At 45.9% G+C, this 23,147-nt stretch overlaps 10 non-coding genes across 10 annotated transcripts; all 10 read left to right on the forward strand.

The window, feature by feature from the left end:
• Positions 1-1,546: 1,546 nt before the first annotated feature.
• LOC130339343 (U2 spliceosomal RNA) lies at positions 1,547-1,737 on the forward strand. The gene has a single exon (XR_008879730.1). It is a non-coding gene; the product is annotated as a U2 spliceosomal RNA (small nuclear RNA).
• Positions 1,738-3,828: 2,091 nt separating this feature from the next.
• Positions 3,829-4,019, forward strand: LOC130339344 (U2 spliceosomal RNA). The gene has a single exon (XR_008879731.1). It is a non-coding gene; the product is annotated as a U2 spliceosomal RNA (small nuclear RNA).
• A 2,090-nt stretch (positions 4,020-6,109) lies between these two features.
• On the forward strand, positions 6,110-6,300 carry LOC130339345 (U2 spliceosomal RNA). The gene has a single exon (XR_008879732.1). It is a non-coding gene; the product is annotated as a U2 spliceosomal RNA (small nuclear RNA).
• Positions 6,301-8,398: 2,098 nt separating this feature from the next.
• LOC130339346 (U2 spliceosomal RNA) lies at positions 8,399-8,589 on the forward strand. Its single transcript, XR_008879733.1, has one exon. It is a non-coding gene; the product is annotated as a U2 spliceosomal RNA (small nuclear RNA).
• A 2,078-nt stretch (positions 8,590-10,667) lies between these two features.
• On the forward strand, positions 10,668-10,858 carry LOC130339240 (U2 spliceosomal RNA). The gene has a single exon (XR_008879647.1). It is a non-coding gene; the product is annotated as a U2 spliceosomal RNA (small nuclear RNA).
• A 2,090-nt stretch (positions 10,859-12,948) lies between these two features.
• On the forward strand, positions 12,949-13,139 carry LOC130339239 (U2 spliceosomal RNA). The gene has a single exon (XR_008879646.1). It is a non-coding gene; the product is annotated as a U2 spliceosomal RNA (small nuclear RNA).
• A 2,084-nt stretch (positions 13,140-15,223) lies between these two features.
• LOC130339241 (U2 spliceosomal RNA) lies at positions 15,224-15,414 on the forward strand. Its single transcript, XR_008879648.1, has one exon. It is a non-coding gene; the product is annotated as a U2 spliceosomal RNA (small nuclear RNA).
• A 2,107-nt stretch (positions 15,415-17,521) lies between these two features.
• LOC130339243 (U2 spliceosomal RNA) lies at positions 17,522-17,712 on the forward strand. The gene has a single exon (XR_008879649.1). It is a non-coding gene; the product is annotated as a U2 spliceosomal RNA (small nuclear RNA).
• Positions 17,713-19,793: 2,081 nt separating this feature from the next.
• LOC130339244 (U2 spliceosomal RNA) lies at positions 19,794-19,984 on the forward strand. Its single transcript, XR_008879650.1, has one exon. It is a non-coding gene; the product is annotated as a U2 spliceosomal RNA (small nuclear RNA).
• Positions 19,985-22,077: 2,093 nt separating this feature from the next.
• On the forward strand, positions 22,078-22,268 carry LOC130339245 (U2 spliceosomal RNA). The gene has a single exon (XR_008879651.1). It is a non-coding gene; the product is annotated as a U2 spliceosomal RNA (small nuclear RNA).
• The last annotated feature ends 879 nt before the right edge of the window (positions 22,269-23,147 follow it).

Here is a 23,147-nt window from a genome sequence, read left to right on the forward strand (position 1 = left end):
AAGACAAATGCTTCCAGCCATCCATTGCACTAATGGATTGGTCATCAGCTGGCTGTCTATGTCCCGCATCAATATAGACCAAAGTACAGAGGGTTAGGCTATGCTATTGTGCACCTACCTGATGCATCAGAAGGTGCGAGGCCCTTGCTAAATTCTGTGCACAGACTTTGAGATCTATACTTTAGACTGTATCTAAACCTGCTCCAACATGGACTGACATTCTGGCCTACTTTCAGCCGATGCGACTTGTCTGTCGCTGAACAGTCGCTTTTTATGTATTCAGCACCTATGTATAATGTTGTAAAAATGGTCTAGAAGCTAAAGTCGCAGAAATGTCACACATATTTGGCCTGCAACTTTCTGTGCGACAAATTCAGACAGGAAAAATCAGTATAAATCCTTAGAAAATTATCCCCCAGTGTCTCCATCTGCTGGCGGTATTGAATAAGCATTGCTGCACTGATGGGGTATGCATTAGACGAAAAAAAAGAAGAAAAAGAAGAAGAATACGCCCAGAAAAGAGGCGAAAAGGAGAAAAACGTAAAAAAACGTGAAAAAAAAGTAAGAGGAAGAGAAGGGAAAAAAAGGTGGAAATGGGTTTAAAAGTGATTTCGGCGGAGAAATATATATATATATATATATATATATATATATATATATATATATATATATACGCGCACACACACACATATATATAAACGTATTCTCCGTTGAGATATTGCAGCCGCTGCTGTGTCCAGGCCCAGGAGCCTTAGCACTGTGCTGTGATGTCACTCAATACCACTGACATCACTAGGTGTAAACAACATCTCTCCTTTGCTGTGTATGTGACTATGGAGCTGTTTGGTGATGTCGTCTATTATGGCCTTCATAGAAGCAACAGGAGATTGTTGCATCCATCTAGAACCCTCAGAACTACAGTGCTATGATGTCACTCACTTCCACAGGCCTTGCAGAGTGTAAACAACAACAACCCAGCTTTGTTGTGTATGTAACCATAGGGATTTGTGATGTCACCTAGAACCTTCACAGCAGCGACAGCTTTATGAGGAGCATCAGCACTGCTCTGCCTGAGCAGAAACATCACCGCCATAGGTTGTCAAATAACCCGGGTTTAACCCACACAGGTAAGTCCAATGGGGTGCAGGCATGTCCTCTATGCTTACAGCTTCCCGTGGGTGTTGGTTTGATACCGTTTGGGGACAGCCAAGGAGGCATCTGCAGGCAACAAAGGTAGGTGTGTGCTTGTGTGTGTGTTTCCTATGCAGATCCTAAGCCCAGTGTCACATGCAAGTAGGAGGAGTAAGAAGGGTTCCTGGCAAATCCGGGTTATGGATTGCATTTAAAAAGGCCCCGTGGGAGTGCAATGGGCCCCTGTCTTGCTGCTTAGCAATAATGGTATGGGTTTAGGTTCTGCTGTGTGTACTGGTGGTTGACTGCCCCCCAGCCCAGAGTGTGCATGGAAAATTGTCTGGCAGCCTCCCTGACAGCAAGCAGTGATAGTGCCCATGAAGGGCACCTTGTTGGGCCCGCCCCTTTCACGGTTATCGCTTCTCGGCCTTTTGGCTAAGATCAAGTGTAGTATCTGTTCTTATCAGTTTAATATCTGATACGTCCCCTATCTGGGGACCATATATTAAATGGATTTTTGAGAACGGGGGCCGATTTCGAAGCTTGCTTCCGTCGCCCTATGCATTGACCCGATATGGCAGTATCTTCGGGTACAGTGCACCACCCCCTTACAGGGTTAAAAAGAAAGATTCCTACTTTCATTGCTACCTGCTTGCCGGCTAGCCAGCTAGCCAGCTTTGTGGGCCTTGCTGCTGCTGCAGCCAAAAAACAAAAGGTGGTGCTGCTGCTGCTTCTGCTGCTTCTGCTTCTGCTTGTGTCTGGCCGCTGTTGGAGCGTCCAGGCACAGGACTTCTGCTGCTGCTGACTAAATGGCCTCCTTAATTGGATCATTTGAGTAGCCAGCACACCTGTGCAGGTAGGGCATGACATGATAGGCAGCTGCCTTGATAGCGGGTGGGTGCTGAATGTTCCTAATTGACAAAATAAGATTAATGCTTATGAAGAAATATAAAATCTCATCCCTTCCCCAATATCGCGCCACACCCCTACCCCTTAATTCCCTGGTTGAACTTGATGGACATATGTCTTTTTTCGACCGTACTAACTATGTAACTATGTAACATAACATGGGGGGGGGGGGGGTCTCCTGGCTGTTCACACAGGTGTGTCATTGCTGTACATTGACCATGCATTGCTTCTGTGGTATTGCAAAGGCAAAGACAAATGCTTCCAGCCATCCATTGCACTAATGGATTGGTCATCAGCTGGCTGTCTATGTCCCGCATCAATATAGACCAAAGTACAGAGGGTTAGGCTATGCTATTGTGCACCTACCTGATGCATCAGAAGGTGCGAGGCCCTTGCTAAATTCTGTGCACAGACTTTGAGATCTATACTTTAGACTGTATCTAAACCTGCTCCAACATGGACTGACATTCTGGCCTACTTTCAGCCGATGCGACTTGTCTGTCGCTGAACAGTCGCTTTTTATGTATTCAGCACCTATGTATAATGTTGTAAAAATGCTCTAGAAGCTAAAGTCGCAGAAATGTCACACATATTTGGCCTGCAACTTTCTGTGCGACAAATTCAGACAGGAAAAATCAGTATAAATCCTTAGAAAATTATCCCCCAGTGTCTCCATCTGCTGGCGGTATTGAATAAGCATTGCTGCACTGATGGGGTATGCATTAGACGAAAAAAAAGAAGAAAAAGAAGAATAATACGCCCAGAAAAGAGGCGAAAAGGAGAAAAACGTAAAAAAACGTGAAAAAAAAGTAAGAGGAAGAGAAGGGAAAAAAAGGTGGAAATGGGTTTAAAAGTGATTTCGGCGGAGAAATATATATATATATATATATATATATATATATATATATATATATACGCGCACACACACACATATATATAAACGTATTCTCCGTTGAGATATTGCAGCCGCTGCTGTGTCCAGGCCCAGGAGCCTTAGCACTGTGCTGTGATGTCACTCAATACCACTGACATCACTAGGTGTAAACAACATCTCTCCTTTGCTGTGTATGTGACTATGGAGCTGTTTGGTGATGTCGTCTATTATGGCCTTCATAGAAGCAACAGGAGATTGTTGCATCCATCTAGAACCCTCAGAACTACAGTGCTATGATGTCACTCACTTCCACAGGCCTTGCAGAGTGTAAACAACAACAACCCAGCTTTGTTGTGTATGTAACCATAGGGATTTGTGATGTCACCTAGAACCTTCACAGCAGCGACAGCTTTATGAGGAGCATCAGCACTGCTCTGCCTGAGCAGAACCATCACCGCCATAGGTTGTCAAATAACCCGGGTTTAACCCACACAGGTAAGTCCAATGGGGTGCAGGCATGTCCTCTATGCTTACAGCTTCCCGTGGGTGTTGGTTTGATACCGTTTGGGGACAGCCAAGGAGGCATCTGCAGGCAACAAAGGTAGGTGTGTGCTTGTGTGTGTGTTTCCTATGCAGATCCTAAGCCCAGTGTCACATGCAAGTAGGAGGAGTAAGAAGGGTTCCTGGCAAATCCGGGTTATGGATTGCATTTAAAAAGGCCCCGTGGGAGTGCAATGGGCCCCTGTCTTGCTGCTTAGCAATAATGGTATGGGTTTAGGTTCTGCTGTGTGTACTGGTGGTTGACTGCCCCCCAGCCCAGAGTGTGCATGGAAAATTGTCTGGCAGCCTCCCTGACAGCAAGCAGTGATAGTGCCCATGAAGGGCACCTTGTTGGGCCCGCCCCTTTCACGGTTATCGCTTCTCGGCCTTTTGGCTAAGATCAAGTGTAGTATCTGTTCTTATCAGTTTAATATCTGATACGTCCCCTATCTGGGGACCATATATTAAATGGATTTTTGAGAACGGGGGCCGATTTCGAAGCTTGCTTCCGTCGCCCTATGCATTGACCCGATATGGCAGTATCTTCGGGTACAGTGCACCACCCCCTTACAGGGTTAAAAAGAAAGATTCCTACTTTCATTGCTACCTGCTTGCTGGCTAGCCAGCTAGCCAGCCCTGTGGGCCTTGCTGCTGCTGCAGCCAAAAAACAAAAGGTGGTGCTGCTGCTGCTTCTGCTGCTTCTGCTTCTGCTTGTGTCTGGCCGCTGTTGGAGCGTCCAGGCACAGGACTTCTGCTGCTGCTGACTAAATGGCCTCCTTAATTGGATCATTTGAGTAGCCAGCACACCTGTGCAGGTAGGGCATGACATGATAGGCAGCTGCCTTGATAGCGGGTGGGTGCTGAATGTTCCTAATTGACAAAATAAGATTAATGCTTATGAAGAAATATAAAATCTCATCCCTTCCCCAATATCGCGCCACACCCCTACCCCTTAATTCCCTGGTTGAACTTGATGGACATATGTCTTTTTTCGACCGTACTAACTATGTAACTATGTAACATAACATGGGGGGGGGGGGGTCTCCTGGCTGTTCACACAGGTGTGTCATTGCTGTACATTGACCATGCATTGCTTCTGTGGTATTGCAAAGGCAAAGACAAATGCTTCCAGCCATCCATTGCACTAATGGATTGGTCATCAGCTGGCTGTCTATGTCCCGCATCAATATAGACCAAAGTACAGAGGGTTAGGCTATGCTATTGTGCACCTACCTGATGCATCAGAAGGTGCGAGGCCCTTGCTAAATTCTGTGCACAGACTTTGAGATCTATACTTTAGACTGTATCTAAACCTGCTCCAACATGGACTGACATTCTGGCCTACTTTCAGCCGATGCGACTTGTCTGTCGCTGAACAGTCGCTTTTTATGTATTCAGCACCTATGTATAATGTTGTAAAAATGGTCTAGAAGCTAAAGTCGCAGAAATGTCACACATATTTGGCCTGCAACTTTCTGTGCGACAAATTCAGACAGGAAAAATCAGTATAAATCCTTAGAAAATTATCCCCCAGTGTCTCCATCTGCTGGCGGTATTGAATAAGCATTGCTGCACTGATGGGGTATGCATTAGACGAAAAAAAAGAAGAAAAAGAAGAAGAATACGCCCAGAAAAGAGGCGAAAAGGAGAAAAACGTAAAAAAACGTGAAAAAAAAGTAAGAGGAAGAGAAGGGAAAAAAAGGTGGAAATGGGTTTAAAAGTGATTTCGGCGGAGAAATATATATATATATATATATATATATATATATATATATATATATACGCGCACACACACACATATATATAAACGTATTCTCCGTTGAGATATTGCAGCCGCTGCTGTGTCCAGGCCCAGGAGCCTTAGCACTGTGCTGTGATGTCACTCAATACCACTGACATCACTAGGTGTAAACAACATCTCTCCTTTGCTGTGTATGTGACTATGGAGCTGTTTGGTGATGTCGTCTATTATGGCCTTCATAGAAGCAACAGGAGATTGTTGCATCCATCTAGAACCCTCAGAACTACAGTGCTATGATGTCACTCACTTCCACAGGCCTTGCAGAGTGTAAACAACAACAACCCAGCTTTGTTGTGTATGTAACCATAGGGATTTGTGATGTCACCTAGAACCTTCACAGCAGCGACAGCTTTATGAGGAGCATCAGCACTGCTCTGCCTGAGCAGAAACATCACCGCCATAGGTTGTCAAATAACCCGGGTTTAACCCACACAGGTAAGTCCAATGGGGTGCAGGCATGTCCTCTATGCTTACAGCTTCCCGTGGGTGTTGGTTTGATACCGTTTGGGGACAGCCAAGGAGGCATCTGCAGGCAACAAAGGTAGGTGTGTGCTTGTGTGTGTGTTTCCTATGCAGATCCTAAGCCCAGTGTCACATGCAAGTAGGAGGAGTAAGAAGGGTTCCTGGCAAATCCGGGTTATGGATTGCATTTAAAAAGGCCCCGTGGGAGTGCAATGGGCCCCTGTCTTGCTGCTTAGCAATAATGGTATGGGTTTAGGTTCTGCTGTGTGTACTGGTGGTTGACTGCCCCCCAGCCCAGAGTGTGCATGGAAAATTGTCTGGCAGCCTCCCTGACAGCAAGCAGTGATAGTGCCCATGAAGGGCACCTTGTTGGGCCCGCCCCTTTCACGGTTATCGCTTCTCGGCCTTTTGGCTAAGATCAAGTGTAGTATCTGTTCTTATCAGTTTAATATCTGATACGTCCCCTATCTGGGGACCATATATTAAATGGATTTTTGAGAACGGGGGCCGATTTCGAAGCTTGCTTCCGTCGCCCTATGCATTGACCCGATATGGCAGTATCTTCGGGTACAGTGCACCACCCCCTTACAGGGTTAAAAAGAAAGATTCCTACTTTCATTGCTACCTGCTTGCTGGCTAGCCAGCCCTGTGGGCCTTGCTGCTGCTGCAGCCAAAAAGCAAAAGGTGGTGCTGCTGCTGCTTCTGCTGCTTCTGCTGCTTCTGCTTCTGCTTGTGTCTGGCCGCTGTTGGAGCGTCCAGGCACAGGACTTCTGCTGCTGCTGACTAAATGGCCTCCTTAATTGGATCATTTGAGTAGCCAGCACACCTGTGCAGGTAGGGCATGACATGATAGGCAGCTGCCTTGATAGCGGGTGGGTGCTGAATGTTCCTAATTGACAAAATAAGATTAATGCTTATAAAGAAATATAAAATCTCATCCCTTCCCCAATATCGCGCCACACCCCTACCCCTTAATTCCCTGGTTGAACTTGATGGACATATGTCTTTTTTCGACCGTACTAACTATGTAACTATGTAACATAACATGGGGGGGGGGGGGTCTCCTGGCTGTTCACACAGGTGTGTCATTGCTGTACATTGACCATGCATTGCTTCTGTGGTATTGCAAAGGCAAAGACAAATGCTTCCAGCCATCCATTGCACTAATGGATTGGTCATCAGCTGGCTGTCTATGTCCCGCATCAATATAGACCAAAGTACAGAGGGTTAGGCTATGCTATTGTGCACCTACCTGATGCATCAGAAGGTGCGAGGCCCTTGCTAAATTCTGTGCACAGACTTTGAGATCTATACTTTAGACTGTATCTAAACCTGCTCCAACATGGACTGACATTCTGGCCTACTTTCAGCCGATGCGACTTGTCTGTCGCTGAACAGTCGCTTTTTATGTATTCAGCACCTATGTATAATGTTGTAAAAATGCTCTAGAAGCTAAAGTCGCAGAAATGTCACACATATTTGGCCTGCAACTTTCTGTGCGACAAATTCAGACAGGAAAAATCAGTATAAATCCTTAGAAAATTATCCCCCAGTGTCTCCATCTGCTGGCGGTATTGAATAAGCATTGCTGCACTGATGGGGTATGCATTAGACGAAAAAAAGAAGAAAAAGAAGAATAATACGCCCAGAAAAGAGGCGAAAAGGAGAAAAACGTAAAAAAACGTGAAAAAAAAGTAAGAGGAAGAGAAGGGAAAAAAAGGTGGAAATGGGTTTAAAAGTGATTTCGGCGGAGAAATATATATATATATATATATATATATATATATATATATATATATATATATATACGCGCACACACACACATATATATAAACGTATTCTCCGTTGAGATATTGCAGCCGCTGCTGTGTCCAGGCCCAGGAGCCTTAGCACTGTGCTGTGATGTCACTCAATACCACTGACATCACTAGGTGTAAACAACATCTCTCCTTTGCTGTGTATGTGACTATGGAGCTGTTTGGTGATGTCGTCTATTATGGCCTTCATAGAAGCAACAGGAGATTGTTGCATCCATCTAGAACCCTCAGAACTACAGTGCTATGATGTCACTCACTTCCACAGGCCTTGCAGAGTGTAAACAACAACAACCCAGCTTTGTTGTGTATGTAACCATAGGGATTTGTGATGTCACCTAGAACCTTCACAGCAGCGACAGCTTTATGAGGAGCATCAGCACTGCTCTGCCTGAGCAGAACCATCACCGCCATAGGTTGTCAAATAACCCGGGTTTAACCCACACAGGTAAGTCCAATGGGGTGCAGGCATGTCCTCTATGCTTACAGCTTCCCGTGGGTGTTGGTTTGATACCGTTTGGGGACAGCCAAGGAGGCATCTGCAGGCAACAAAGGTAGGTGTGTGCTTGTGTGTGTGTTTCCTATGCAGATCCTAAGCCCAGTGTCACATGCAAGTAGGAGGAGTAAGAAGGGTTCCTGGCAAATCCGGGTTATGGATTGCATTTAAAAAGGCCCCATGGGAGTGCAATGGGCCCCTGTCTTGCTGCTTAGCAATAATGGTATGGGTTTAGGTTCTGCTGTGTGTACTGGTGGTTGACTGCCCCCCAGCCCAGAGTGTGCATGGAAAATTGTCTGGCAGCCTCCCTGACAGCAAGCAGTGATAGTGCCCATGAAGGGCACCTTGTTGGGCCCGCCCCTTTCACGGTTATCGCTTCTCGGCCTTTTGGCTAAGATCAAGTGTAGTATCTGTTCTTATCAGTTTAATATCTGATACGTCCCCTATCTGGGGACCATATATTAAATGGATTTTTGAGAACGGGGGCCGATTTCGAAGCTTGCTTCCGTCGCCCTATGCATTGACCCGATATGGCAGTATCTTCGGGTACAGTGCACCACCCCCTTACAGGGTTAAAAAGAAAGATTCCTACTTTCATTGCTACCTGCTTGCTGGCTAGCCAGCTAGCCAGCCCTGTGGGCCTTGCTGCTGCTGCAGCCAAAAAACAAAAGGTGGTGCTGCTGCTGCTTCTGCTGCTTCTGCTTCTGCTTGTGTCTGGCCGCTGTTGGAGCGTCCAGGCACAGGACTTCTGCTGCTGCTGACTAAATGGCCTCCTTAATTGGATCATTTGAGTAGCCAGCACACCTGTGCAGGTAGGGCATGACATGATAGGCAGCTGCCTTGATAGCGGGTGGGTGCTGAATGTTCCTAATTGACAAAATAAGATTAATGCTTATGAAGAAATATAAAATCTCATCCCTTCCCCAATATCGCGCCACACCCCTACCCCTTAATTCCCTGGTTGAACTTGATGGACATATGTCTTTTTTCGACCGTACTAACTATGTAACTATGTAACATAACATGGGGGGGGGGGTCTCCTGGCTGTTCACACAGGTGTGTCATTGCTGTACATTGACCATGCATTGCTTCTGTGGTATTGCAAAGGCAAAGACAAATGCTTCCAGCCATCCATTGCACTAATGGATTGGTCATCAGCTGGCTGTCTATGTCCCGCATCAATATAGACCAAAGTACAGAGGGTTAGGCTATGCTATTGTGCACCTACCTGATGCATCAGAAGGTGCGAGGCCCTTGCTAAATTCTGTGCACAGACTTTGAGATCTATACTTTAGACTGTATCTAAACCTGCTCCAACATGGACTGACATTCTGGCCTACTTTCAGCCGATGCGACTTGTCTGTCGCTGAACAGTCGCTTTTTATGTATTCAGCACCTATGTATAATGTTGTAAAAATGCTCTAGAAGCTAAAGTCGCAGAAATGTCACACATATTTGGCCTGCAACTTTCTGTGCGACAAATTCAGACAGGAAAAATCAGTATAAATCCTTAGAAAATTATCCCCCAGTGTCTCCATCTGCTGGCGGTATTGAATAAGCATTGCTGCACTGATGGGGTATGCATTAGACGAAAAAAAAGAAGAAAAAGAAGAATAATACGCCCAGAAAAGAGGCGAAAAGGAGAAAAACGTAAAAAAACGTGAAAAAAAAGTAAGAGGAAGAGAAGGGAAAAAAAGGTGGAAATGGGTTTAAAAGTGATTTCGGCGGAGAAATATATATATATATATATATATATATATATATATACGCGCACACACACACATATATATAAACGTATTCTCCGTTGAGATATTGCAGCCGCTGCTGTGTCCAGGCCCAGGAGCCTTAGCACTGTGCTGTGATGTCACTCAATACCACTGACATCACTAGGTGTAAACAACATCTCTCCTTTGCTGTGTATGTGACTATGGAGCTGTTTGGTGATGTCGTCTATTATGGCCTTCATAGAAGCAACAGGAGATTGTTGCATCCATCTAGAACCCTCAGAACTACAGTGCTATGATGTCACTCACTTCCACAGGCCTTGCAGAGTGTAAACAACAACAACCCAGCTTTGTTGTGTATGTAACCATAGGGATTTGTGATGTCACCTAGAACCTTCACAGCAGCGACAGCTTTATGAGGAGCATCAGCACTGCTCTGCCTGAGCAGAACCATCACCGCCATAGGTTGTCAAATAACCCGGGTTTAACCCACACAGGTAAGTCCAATGGGGTGCAGGCATGTCCTCTATGCTTACAGCTTCCCGTGGGTGTTGGTTTGATACCGTTTGGGGACAGCCAAGGAGGCATCTGCAGGCAACAAAGGTAGGTGTGTGCTTGTGTGTGTGTTTCCTATGCAGATCCTAAGCCCAGTGTCACATGCAAGTAGGAGGAGTAAGAAGGGTTCCTGGCAAATCCGGGTTATGGATTGCATTTAAAAAGGCCCCGTGGGAGTGCAATGGGCCCCTGTCTTGCTGCTTAGCAATAATGGTATGGGTTTAGGTTCTGCTGTGTGTACTGGTGGTTGACTGCCCCCCAGCCCAGAGTGTGCATGGAAAATTGTCTGGCAGCCTCCCTGACAGCAAGCAGTGATAGTGCCCATGAAGGGCACCTTGTTGGGCCCGCCCCTTTCACGGTTATCGCTTCTCGGCCTTTTGGCTAAGATCAAGTGTAGTATCTGTTCTTATCAGTTTAATATCTGATACGTCCCCTATCTGGGGACCATATATTAAATGGATTTTTGAGAACGGGGGCCGATTTCGAAGCTTGCTTCCGTCGCCCTATGCATTGACCCGATATGGCAGTATCTTCGGGTACAGTGCACCACCCCCTTACAGGGTTAAAAAGAAAGATTCCTACTTTCATTGCTACCTGCTTGCTGGCTAGCCAGCTAGCCAGCCCTGTGGGCCTTGCTGCTGCTGCAGCCAAAAAACAAAAGGTGGTGCTGCTGCTGCTTCTGCTGCTTCTGCTTCTGCTTGTGTCTGGCCGCTGTTGGAGCGTCCAGGCACAGGACTTCTGCTGCTGCTGACTAAATGGCCTCCTTAATTGGATCATTTGAGTAGCCAGCACACCTGTGCAGGTAGGGCATGACATGATAGGCAGCTGCCTTGATAGCGGGTGGGTGCTGAATGTTCCTAATTGACAAAATAAGATTAATGCTTATGAAGAAATATAAAATCTCATCCCTTCCCCAATATCGCGCCACACCCCTACCCCTTAATTCCCTGGTTGAACTTGATGGACATATGTCTTTTTTCGACCGTACTAACTATGTAACTATGTAACATAACATGGGGGGGGGGGGGTCTCCTGGCTGTTCACACAGGTGTGTCATTGCTGTACATTGACCATGCATTGCTTCTGTGGTATTGCAAAGGCAAAGACAAATGCTTCCAGCCATCCATTGCACTAATGGATTGGTCATCAGCTGGCTGTCTATGTCCCGCATCAATATAGACCAAAGTACAGAGGGTTAGGCTATGCTATTGTGCACCTACCTGATGCATCAGAAGGTGCGAGGCCCTTGCTAAATTCTGTGCACAGACTTTGAGATCTATACTTTAGACTGTATCTAAACCTGCTCCAACATGGACTGACATTCTGGCCTACTTTCAGCCGATGCGACTTGTCTGTCGCTGAACAGTCGCTTTTTATGTATTCAGCACCTATGTATAATGTTGTAAAAATGCTCTAGAAGCTAAAGTCGCAGAAATGTCACACATATTTGGCCTGCAACTTTCTGTGCGACAAATTCAGACAGGAAAAATCAGTATAAATCCTTAGAAAATTATCCCCCAGTGTCTCCATCTGCTGGCGGTATTGAATAAGCATTGCTGCACTGATGGGGTATGCATTAGACGAAAAAAAAGAAGAAAAAGAAGAATAATACGCCCAGAAAAGAGGCGAAAAGGAGAAAAACGTAAAAAAACGTGAAAAAAAAGTAAGAGGAAGAGAAGGGAAAAAAAGGTGGAAATGGGTTTAAAAGTGATTTCGGCGGAGAAATATATATATATATATATATATATATATATATATATATATATATACGCGCACACACACACATATATATAAACGTATTCTCCGTCGAGATATTGCAGCCGCTGCTGTGTCCAGGCCCAGGAGCCTTAGCACTGTGCTGTGATGTCACTCAATACCACTGACATCACTAGGTGTAAACAACATCTCTCCTTTGCTGTGTATGTGACTATGGAGCTGTTTGGTGATGTCGTCTATTATGGCCTTCATAGAAGCAACAGGAGATTGTTGCATCCATCTAGAACCCTCAGAACTACAGTGCTATGATGTCACTCACTTCCACAGGCCTTGCAGAGTGTAAACAACAACAACCCAGCTTTGTTGTGTATGTAACCATAGGGATTTGTGATGTCACCTAGAACCTTCACAGCAGCGACAGCTTTATGAGGAGCATCAGCACTGCTCTGCCTGAGCAGAACCATCACCGCCATAGGTTGTCAAATAACCCGGGTTTAACCCACACAGGTAAGTCCAATGGGGTGCAGGCATGTCCTCTATGCTTACAGCTTCCCGTGGGTGTTGGTTTGATACCGTTTGGGGACAGCCAAGGAGGCATCTGCAGGCAACAAAGGTAGGTGTGTGCTTGTGTGTGTGTTTCCTATGCAGATCCTAAGCCCAGTGTCACATGCAAGTAGGAGGAGTAAGAAGGGTTCCTGGCAAATCCGGGTTATGGATTGCATTTAAAAAGGCCCCATGGGAGTGCAATGGGCCCCTGTCTTGCTGCTTAGCAATAATGGTATGGGTTTAGGTTCTGCTGTGTGTACTGGTGGTTGACTGCCCCCCAGCCCAGAGTGTGCATGGAAAATTGTCTGGCAGCCTCCCTGACAGCAAGCAGTGATAGTGCCCATGAAGGGCACCTTGTTGGGCCCGCCCCTTTCACGGTTATCGCTTCTCGGCCTTTTGGCTAAGATCAAGTGTAGTATCTGTTCTTATCAGTTTAATATCTGATACGTCCCCTATCTGGGGACCATATATTAAATGGATTTTTGAGAACGGGGGCCAATTTCGAAGCTTGCTTCCGTCGCCCTATGCATTGACCCGATATGGCAGTATCTTCGGGTACAGTGCACCACCCCCTTACAGGGTTAAAAAGAAAGATTCCTACTTTCATTGCTACCTGCTTGCTGGCTAGCCAGCTAGCCAGCCCTGTGGGCCTTGCTGCTGCTGCAGCCAAAAAACAAAAGGTGGTGCTGCTGCTGCTTCTGCTGCTTCTGCTTCTGCTTGTGTCTGGCCGCTGTTGGAGCGTCCAGGCACAGGACTTCTGCTGCTGCTGACTAAATGGCCTCCTTAATTGGATCATTTGAGTAGCCAGCACACCTGTGCAGGTAGGGCATGACATGATAGGCAGCTGCCTTGATAGCGGGTGGGTGCTGAATGTTCCTAATTGACAAAATAAGATTAATGCTTATGAAGAAATATAAAATCTCATCCCTTCCCCAATATCGCGCCACACCCCTACCCCTTAATTCCCTGGTTGAACTTGATGGACATATGTCTTTTTTTGACCGTACTAACTATGTAACTATGTAACATAACATGGGGGGGGGGGTCTCCTGGCTGTTCACACAGGTGTGTCATTGCTGTACATTGACCATGCATTGCTTCTGTGGTATTGCAAAGGCAAAGACAAATGCTTCCAGCCATCCATTGCACTAATGGATTGGTCATCAGCTGGCTGTCTATGTCCCGCATCAATATAGACCAAAGTACAGAGGGTTAGGCTATGCTATTGTGCACCTACCTGATGCATCAGAAGGTGCGAGGCCCTTGCTAAATTCTGTGCACAGACTTTGAGATCTATACTTTAGACTGTATCTAAACCTGCTCCAACATGGACTGACATTCTGGCCTACTTTCAGCCGATGCGACTTGTCTGTCGCTGAACAGTCGCTTTTTATGTATTCAGCACCTATGTATAATGTTGTAAAAATGCTCTAGAAGCTAAAGTCGCAGAAATGTCACACATATTTGGCCTGCAACTTTCTGTGCGACAAATTCAGACAGGAAAAATCAGTATAAATCCTTAGAAAATTATCCCCCAGTGTCTCCATCTGCTGGCGGTATTGAATAAGCATTGCTGCACTGATGGGGTATGCATTAGACGAAAAAAAAGAAGAAAAAGAAGAATAATACGCCCAGAAAAGAGGCGAAAAGGAGAAAAACGTAAAAAAACGTGAAAAAAAAGTAAGAGGAAGAGAAGGGAAAAAAAGGTGGAAATGGGTTTAAAAGTGATTTCGGCGGAGAAATATATATATATATATATATATATATATATATATATATATACGCGCACACACACACATATATATAAACGTATTCTCCGTTGAGATATTGCAGCCGCTGCTGTGTCCAGGCCCAGGAGCCTTAGCACTGTGCTGTGATGTCACTCAATACCACTGACATCACTAGGTGTAAACAACATCTCTCCTTTGCTGTGTATGTGACTATGGAGCTGTTTGGTGATGTCGTCTATTATGGCCTTCATAGAAGCAACAGGAGATTGTTGCATCCATCTAGAACCCTCAGAACTACAGTGCTATGATGTCACTCACTTCCACAGGCCTTGCAGAGTGTAAACAACAACAACCCAGCTTTGTTGTGTATGTAACCATAGGGATTTGTGATGTCACCTAGAACCTTCACAGCAGCGACAGCTTTATGAGGAGCATCAGCACTGCTCTGCCTGAGCAGAACCATCACCGCCATAGGTTGTCAAATAACCCGGGTTTAACCCACACAGGTAAGTCCAATGGGGTGCAGGCATGTCCTCTATGCTTACAGCTTCCCGTGGGTGTTGGTTTGATACCGTTTGGGGACAGCCAAGGAGGCATCTGCAGGCAACAAAGGTAGGTGTGTGCTTGTGTGTGTGTTTCCTATGCAGATCCTAAGCCCAGTGTCACATGCAAGTAGGAGGAGTAAGAAGGGTTCCTGGCAAATCCGGGTTATGGATTGCATTTAAAAAGGCCCCGTGGGAGTGCAATGGGCCCCTGTCTTGCTGCTTAGCAATAATGGTATGGGTTTAGGTTCTGCTGTGTGTACTGGTGGTTGACTGCCCCCCAGCCCAGAGTGTGCATGGAAAATTGTCTGGCAGCCTCCCTGACAGCAAGCAGTGATAGTGCCCATGAAGGGCACCTTGTTGGGCCCGCCCCTTTCACGGTTATCGCTTCTCGGCCTTTTGGCTAAGATCAAGTGTAGTATCTGTTCTTATCAGTTTAATATCTGATACGTCCCCTATCTGGGGACCATATATTAAATGGATTTTTGAGAACGGGGGCCGATTTCGAAGCTTGCTTCCGTCGCCCTATGCATTGACCCGATATGGCAGTATCTTCGGGTACAGTGCACCACCCCCTTACAGGGTTAAAAAGAAAGATTCCTACTTTCATTGCTACCTGCTTGCTGGCTAGCCAGCTAGCCAGCCCTGTGGGCCTTGCTGCTGCTGCAGCCAAAAAACAAAAGGTGGTGCTGCTGCTGCTTCTGCTGCTTCTGCTTCTGCTTGTGTCTGGCCGCTGTTGGAGCGTCCAGGCACAGGACTTCTGCTGCTGCTGACTAAATGGCCTCCTTAATTGGATCATTTGAGTAGCCAGCACACCTGTGCAGGTAGGGCATGACATGATAGGCAGCTGCCTTGATAGCGGGTGGGTGCTGAATGTTCCTAATTGACAAAATAAGATTAATGCTTATGAAGAAATATAAAATCTCATCCCTTCCCCAATATCGCGCCACACCCCTACCCCTTAATTCCCTGGTTGAACTTGATGGACATATGTCTTTTTTCGACCGTACTAACTATGTAACTATGTAACATAACATGGGGGGGGGGGGGGTCTCCTGGCTGTTCACACAGGTGTGTCATTGCTGTACATTGACCATGCATTGCTTCTGTGGTATTGCAAAGGCAAAGACAAATGCTTCCAGCCATCCATTGCACTAATGGATTGGTCATCAGCTGGCTGTCTATGTCCCGCATCAATATAGACCAAAGTACAGAGGGTTAGGCTATGCTATTGTGCACCTACCTGATGCATCAGAAGGTGCGAGGCCCTTGCTAAATTCTGTGCACAGACTTTGAGATCTATACTTTAGACTGTATCTAAACCTGCTCCAACATGGACTGACATTCTGGCCTACTTTCAGCCGATGCGACTTGTCTGTCGCTGAACAGTCGCTTTTTATGTATTCAGCACCTATGTATAATGTTGTAAAAATGCTCTAGAAGCTAAAGTCGCAGAAATGTCACACATATTTGGCCTGCAACTTTCTGTGCGACAAATTCAGACAGGAAAAATCAGTATAAATCCTTAGAAAATTATCCCCCAGTGTCTCCATCTGCTGGCGGTATTGAATAAGCATTGCTGCACTGATGGGGTATGCATTAGACGAAAAAAAAGAAGAAAAAGAAGAATAATACGCCCAGAAAAGAGGCGAAAAGGAGAAAAACGTAAAAAAACGTGAAAAAAAAGTAAGAGGAAGAGAAGGGAAAAAAAGGTGGAAATGGGTTTAAAAGTGATTTCGGCGGAGAAATATATATATATATATATATATATATATATATATATATATATATATATATATATATATATACGCGCACACACACACATATATATAAACGTATTCTCCGTTGAGATATTGCAGCCGCTGCTGTGTCCAGGCCCAGGAGCCTTAGCACTGTGCTGTGATGTCACTCAATACCACTGACATCACTAGGTGTAAACAACATCTCTCCTTTGCTGTGTATGTGACTATGGAGCTGTTTGGTGATGTCGTCTATTATGGCCTTCATAGAAGCAACAGGAGATTGTTGCATCCATCTAGAACCCTCAGAACTACAGTGCTATGATGTCACTCACTTCCACAGGCCTTGCAGAGTGTAAACAACAACAACCCAGCTTTGTTGTGTATGTAACCATAGGGATTTGTGATGTCACCTAGAACCTTCACAGCAGCGACAGCTTTATGAGGAGCATCAGCACTGCTCTGCCTGAGCAGAACCATCACCGCCATAGGTTGTCAAATAACCCGGGTTTAACCCACACAGGTAATTCCAATGGGGTGCAGGCATGTCCTCTATGCTTACAGCTTCCCGTGGGTGTTGGTTTGATACCGTTTGGGGACAGCCAAGGAGGCATCTGCAGGCAACAAAGGTAGGTGTGTGCTTGTGTGTGTGTTTCCTATGCAGATCCTAAGCCCAGTGTCACATGCAAGTAGGAGGAGTAAGAAGGGTTCCTGGCAAATCCGGGTTATGGATTGCATTTAAAAAGGCCCCGTGGGAGTGCAATGGGCCCCTGTCTTGCTGCTTAGCAATAATGGTATGGGTTTAGGTTCTGCTGTGTGTACTGGTGGTTGACTGCCCCCCAGCCCAGAGTGTGCATGGAAAATTGTCTGGCAGCCTCCCTGACAGCAAGCAGTGATAGTGCCCATGAAGGGCACCTTGTTGGGCCCGCCCCTTTCACGGTTATCGCTTCTCGGCCTTTTGGCTAAGATCAAGTGTAGTATCTGTTCTTATCAGTTTAATATCTGATACGTCCCCTATCTGGGGACCATATATTAAATGGATTTTTGAGAACGGGGGCCGATTTCGAAGCTTGCTTCCGTCGCCCTATGCATTGACCCGATATGGCAGTATCTTCGGGTACAGTGCACCACCCCCTTACAGGGTTAAAAAGAAAGATTCCTACTTTCATTGCTACCTGCTTGCTGGCTAGCCAGCTAGCCAGCCCTGTGGGCCTTGCTGCTGCTGCAGCCAAAAAACAAAAGGTGGTGCTGCTGCTGCTTCTGCTTCTGCTTGTGTCTGGCCGCTGTTGGAGCGTCCAGGCACAGGACTTCTGCTGCTGCTGACTAAATGGCCTCCTTAATTGGATCATTTGAGTAGCCAGCACACCTGTGCAGGTAGGGCATGACATGATAGGCAGCTGCCTTGATAGCGGGTGGGTGCTGAATGTTCCTAATTGACAAAATAAGATTAATGCTTATGAAGAAATATAAAATCTCATCCCTTCCCCAATATCGCGCCACACCCCTACCCCTTAATTCCCTGGTTGAACTTGATGGACATATGTCTTTTTTCGACCGTACTAACTATGTAACTATGTAACATAACATGGGGGGGGGGGGTCTCCTGGCTGTCCACACAGGTGTGTCATTGCTGTACATTGACCATGCATTGCTTCTGTGGTATTGCAAAGGCAAAGACAAATGCTTCCAGCCATCCATTGCACTAATGGATTGGTCATCAGCTGGCTGTCTATGTCCCGCATCAATATAGACCAAAGTACAGAGGGTTAGGCTATGCTATTGTGCACCTACCTGATGCATCAGAAGGTGCGAGGCCCTTGCTAAATTCTGTGCACAGACTTTGAGATCTATACTTTAGACTGTATCTAAACCTGCTCCAACATGGACTGACATTCTGGCCTACTTTCAGCCGATGCGACTTGTCTGTCGCTGAACAGTCGCTTTTTATGTATTCAGCACCTATGTATAATGTTGTAAAAATGCTCTAGAAGCTAAAGTCGCAGAAATGTCACACATATTTGGCCTGCAACTTTCTGTGCGACAAATTCAGACAGGAAAAATCAGTATAAATCCTTAGAAAATTATCCCCCAGTGTCTCCATCTGCTGGCGGTATTGAATAAGCATTGCTGCACTGATGGGGTATGCATTAGACGAAAAAAAAGAAGAAAAAGAAGAATAATACGCCCAGAAAAGAGGCGAAAAGGAGAAAAACGTAAAAAAAACGTGAAAAAAAAGTAAGAGGAAGAGAAGGGAAAAAAAGGTGGAAATGGGTTTAAAAGTGATTTCGGCGGAGAAATATATATATATATATATATATATATATATATATATATATATATACGCGCACACACACACATATATATAAACGTATTCTCCGTTGAGATATTGCAGCCGCTGCTGTGTCCAGGCCCAGGAGCCTTAGCACTGTGCTGTGATGTCACTCAATACCACTGACATCACTAGGTGTAAACAACATCTCTCCTTTGCTGTGTATGTGACTATGGAGCTGTTTGGTGATGTCGTCTATTATGGCCTTCATAGAAGCAACAGGAGATTGTTGCATCCATCTAGAACCCTCAGAACTACAGTGCTATGATGTCACTCACTTCCACAGGCCTTGCAGAGTGTAAACAACAACAACCCAGCTTTGTTGTGTATGTAACCATAGGGATTTGTGATGTCACCTAGAACCTTCACAGCAGCGACAGCTTTATGAGGAGCATCAGCACTGCTCTGCCTGAGCAGAACCATCACCGCCATAGGTTGTCAAATAACCCGGGTTTAACCCACACAGGTAAGTCCAATGGGGTGCAGGCATGTCCTCTATGCTTACAGCTTCCCGTGGGTGTTGGTTTGATACCGTTTGGGGACAGCCAAGGAGGCATCTGCAGGCAACAAAGGTAGGTGTGTGCTTGTGTGTGTGTTTCCTATGCAGATCCTAAGCCCAGTGTCACATGCAAGTAGGAGGAGTAAGAAGGGTTCCTGGCAAATCCGGGTTATGGATTGCATTTAAAAAGGCCCCGTGGGAGTGCAATGGGCCCCTGTCTTGCTGCTTAGCAATAATGGTATGGGTTTAGGTTCTGCTGTGTGTACTGGTGGTTGACTGCCCCCCAGCCCAGAGTGTGCATGGAAAATTGTCTGGCAGCCTCCCTGACAGCAAGCAGTGATAGTGCCCATGAAGGGCACCTTGTTGGGCCCGCCCCTTTCACGGTTATCGCTTCTCGGCCTTTTGGCTAAGATCAAGTGTAGTATCTGTTCTTATCAGTTTAATATCTGATACGTCCCCTATCTGGGGACCATATATTAAATGGATTTTTGAGAACGGGGGCCGATTTCGAAGCTTGCTTCCGTCGCCCTATGCATTGACCCGATATGGCAGTATCTTCGGGTACAGTGCACCACCCCCTTACAGGGTTAAAAAGAAAGATTCCTACTTTCATTGCTACCTGCTTGCTGGCTAGCCAGCTAGCCAGCCCTGTGGGCCTTGCTGCTGCTGCAGCCAAAAAACAAAAGGTGGTGCTGCTGCTGCTTCTGCTGCTTCTGCTTCTGCTTGTGTCTGGCCGCTGTTGGAGCGTCCAGGCACAGGACTTCTGCTGCTGCTGACTAAATGGCCTCCTTAATTGGATCATTTGAGTAGCCAGCACACCTGTGCAGGTAGGGCATGACATGATAGGCAGCTGCCTTGATAGCGGGTGGGTGCTGAATGTTCCTAATTGACAAAATAAGATTAATGCTTATGAAGAAATATAAAATCTCATCCCTTCCCCAATATCGCGCCACACCCCTACCCCTTAATTCCCTGGTTGAACTTGATGGACATATGTCTTTTTTCGACCGTACTAACTATGTAACTATGTAACATAACATGGGGGGGGGGGGGGGGTCTCCTGGCTGTTCACACAGGTGTGTCATTGCTGTACATTGACCATGCATTGCTTATGTGGTATTGCAAAGGCAAAGACAAATGCTTCCAGCCATCCATTGCACTAATGGATTGGTCATCAGCTGGCTGTCTATGTCCCGCATCAATATAGACCAAAGTACAGAGGGTTAGGCTATGCTATTGTGCACCTACCTGATGCATCAGAAGGTGCGAGGCCCTTGCTAAATTCTGTGCACAGACCTTGAGATCTATACTTTAGACTGTATCTAAACCTGCTCCAACATGGACTGACATTCTGGCCTACTTTCAGCCGATGCGACTTGTCTGTCGCTGAACAGTCGCTTTTTATGTATTCAGCACCTATGTATAATGTTGTAAAAATGCTCTAGAAGCTAAAGTCGCAGAAATGTCACACATATTTGGCCTGCAACTTTCTGTGCGACAAATTCAGACAGGAAAAATCAGTATAAATCCTTAGAAAATTATCCCCCAGTGTCTCCATCTGCTGGCGGTATTGAATAAGCATTGCTGCACTGATGGGGTATGCATTAGACGAAAAAAAAGAAGAAAAAGAAGAATAATACGCCCAGAAAAGAGGCGAAAAGGAGAAAAACGTAAAAAAACGTGAAAAAAAAGTAAGAGGAAGAGAAGGGAAAAAAAGGTGGAAATGGGTTTAAAAGTGATTTCGGCGGAGAAATATATATATATATATATATATATATATATATATATATATATATACGCGCACACACACACATATATATAAACGTATTCTCCGTTGAGATATTGCAGCCGCTGCTGTGTCCAGGACCAGGAGCCTTAGCACTGTGCTGTGATGTCACTCAATACCACTGACATCACTAGGTGTAAACAACATCTCTCCTTTGCTGTGTATGTGACTATGGAGCTGTTTGGTGATGTCGTCTATTATGGCCTTCATAGAAGCAACAGGAGATTGTTGCATCCATCTAGAACCCTCAGAACTACAGTGCTATGATGTCACTCACTTCCACAGGCCTTGCAGAGTGTAAACAACAACAACCCAGCTTTGTTGTGTATGTAACCATAGGGATTTGTGATGTCACCTAGAACCTTCACAGCAGCGACAGCTTTATGAGGAGCATCAGCACTGCTCTGCCTGAGCAGAACCATCACTGCCATAGGTTGTCAAATAACCCGGGTTTAACCCACACAGGTAAGTCCAATGGGGTGCAGGCATGTCCTCTATGCTTACAGCTTCCCGTGGGTGTTGGTTTGATACCGTTTGGGGACAGCCAAGGAGGCATCTGCAGGCAACAAAGGTAGGTGTGTGCTTGTGTGTGTGTTTCCTATGCAGATCCTAAGCCCAGTGTCACATGCAAGTAGGAGGAGTAAGAAGGGTTCCTGGCAAATCCGGGTTATGGATTGCATTTAAAAAGGCCCCGTGGGAGTGCAATGGGCCCCTGTCTTGCTGCTTAGCAATAATGGTATGGGTTTAGGTTCTGCTGTGTGTACTGGTGGTTGACTGCCCCCCAGCCCAGAGTGTGCATGGAAAATTGTCTGGCAGCCTCCCTGACAGCAAGCAGTGATAGTGCCCATGAAGGGCACCTTGTTGGGCCCGCCCCTTTCACGGTTATCGCTTCTCGGCCTTTTGGCTAAGATCAAGTGTAGTATCTGTTCTTATCAGTTTAATATCTGATACGTCCCCTATCTGGGGACCATATATTAAATGGATTTTTGAGAACGGGGGCCGATTTCGAAGCTTGCTTCCGTCGCCCTATGCATTGACCCGATATGGCAGTATCTTCGGGTACAGTGCACCACCCCCTTACAGGGTTAAAAAGAAAGATTCCTACTTTCATTGCTACCTGCTTGCTGGCTAGCCAGCTAGCCAGCCCTGTGGGCCTTGCTGCTGCTGCAGCCAAAAAACAAAAGGTGGTGCTGCTGCTGCTTCTGCTGCTTCTGCTTGTGTCTGGCCGCTGTTGGAGCGTCCAGGCACAGGACTTCTGCTGCTGCTGACTAAATGGCCTCCTTAATTGGATCATTTGAGTAGCCAGCACACCTGTGCAGGTAGGGCATGACATGATAGGCAGCTGCCTTGATAGCGGGTGGGTGCTGAATGTTCCTAATTGACAAAATAAGATTAATGCTTATGAAGAAATATAAAATCTCATCCCTTCCCCAATATCGCGCCACACCCCTACCCCTTAATTCCCTGGTTGAACTTGATGGACATATGTCTTTTTTCGACCGTACTAACTATGTAACTATGTAACATAACATGGGGGGGGGGGGGTCTCCTGGCTGTTCACACAGGTGTGTCATTGCTGTACATTGACCATGCATTGCTTCTGTGGTATTGCAAAGGCAAAGACAAATGCTTCCAGCCATCCATTGCACTAATGGATTGGTCATCAGCTGGCTGTCTATGTCCCGCATCAATATAGACCAAAGTACAGAGGGTTAGGCTATGCTATTGTGCACCTACCTGATGCATCAGAAGGTGCGAGGCCCTTGCTAAATTCTGTGCACAGACTTTGAGATCTATACTTTAGACTGTATCTAAACCTGCTCCAACATGGACTGACATTCTGGCCTACTTTCAGCCGATGCGACTTGTCTGTCGCTGAACAGTCGCTTTTTATGTATTCAGCACCTATGTATAATGTTGTAAAAATGCTCTAGAAGCTAAAGTCGCAGAAATG

The sequence above is a fragment of the Hyla sarda genome, unplaced genomic scaffold (genome assembly GCF_029499605.1).
Source record: "Hyla sarda isolate aHylSar1 unplaced genomic scaffold, aHylSar1.hap1 scaffold_540, whole genome shotgun sequence".
NCBI classification, from domain to species: domain Eukaryota; kingdom Metazoa; phylum Chordata; class Amphibia; order Anura; family Hylidae; genus Hyla; species Hyla sarda.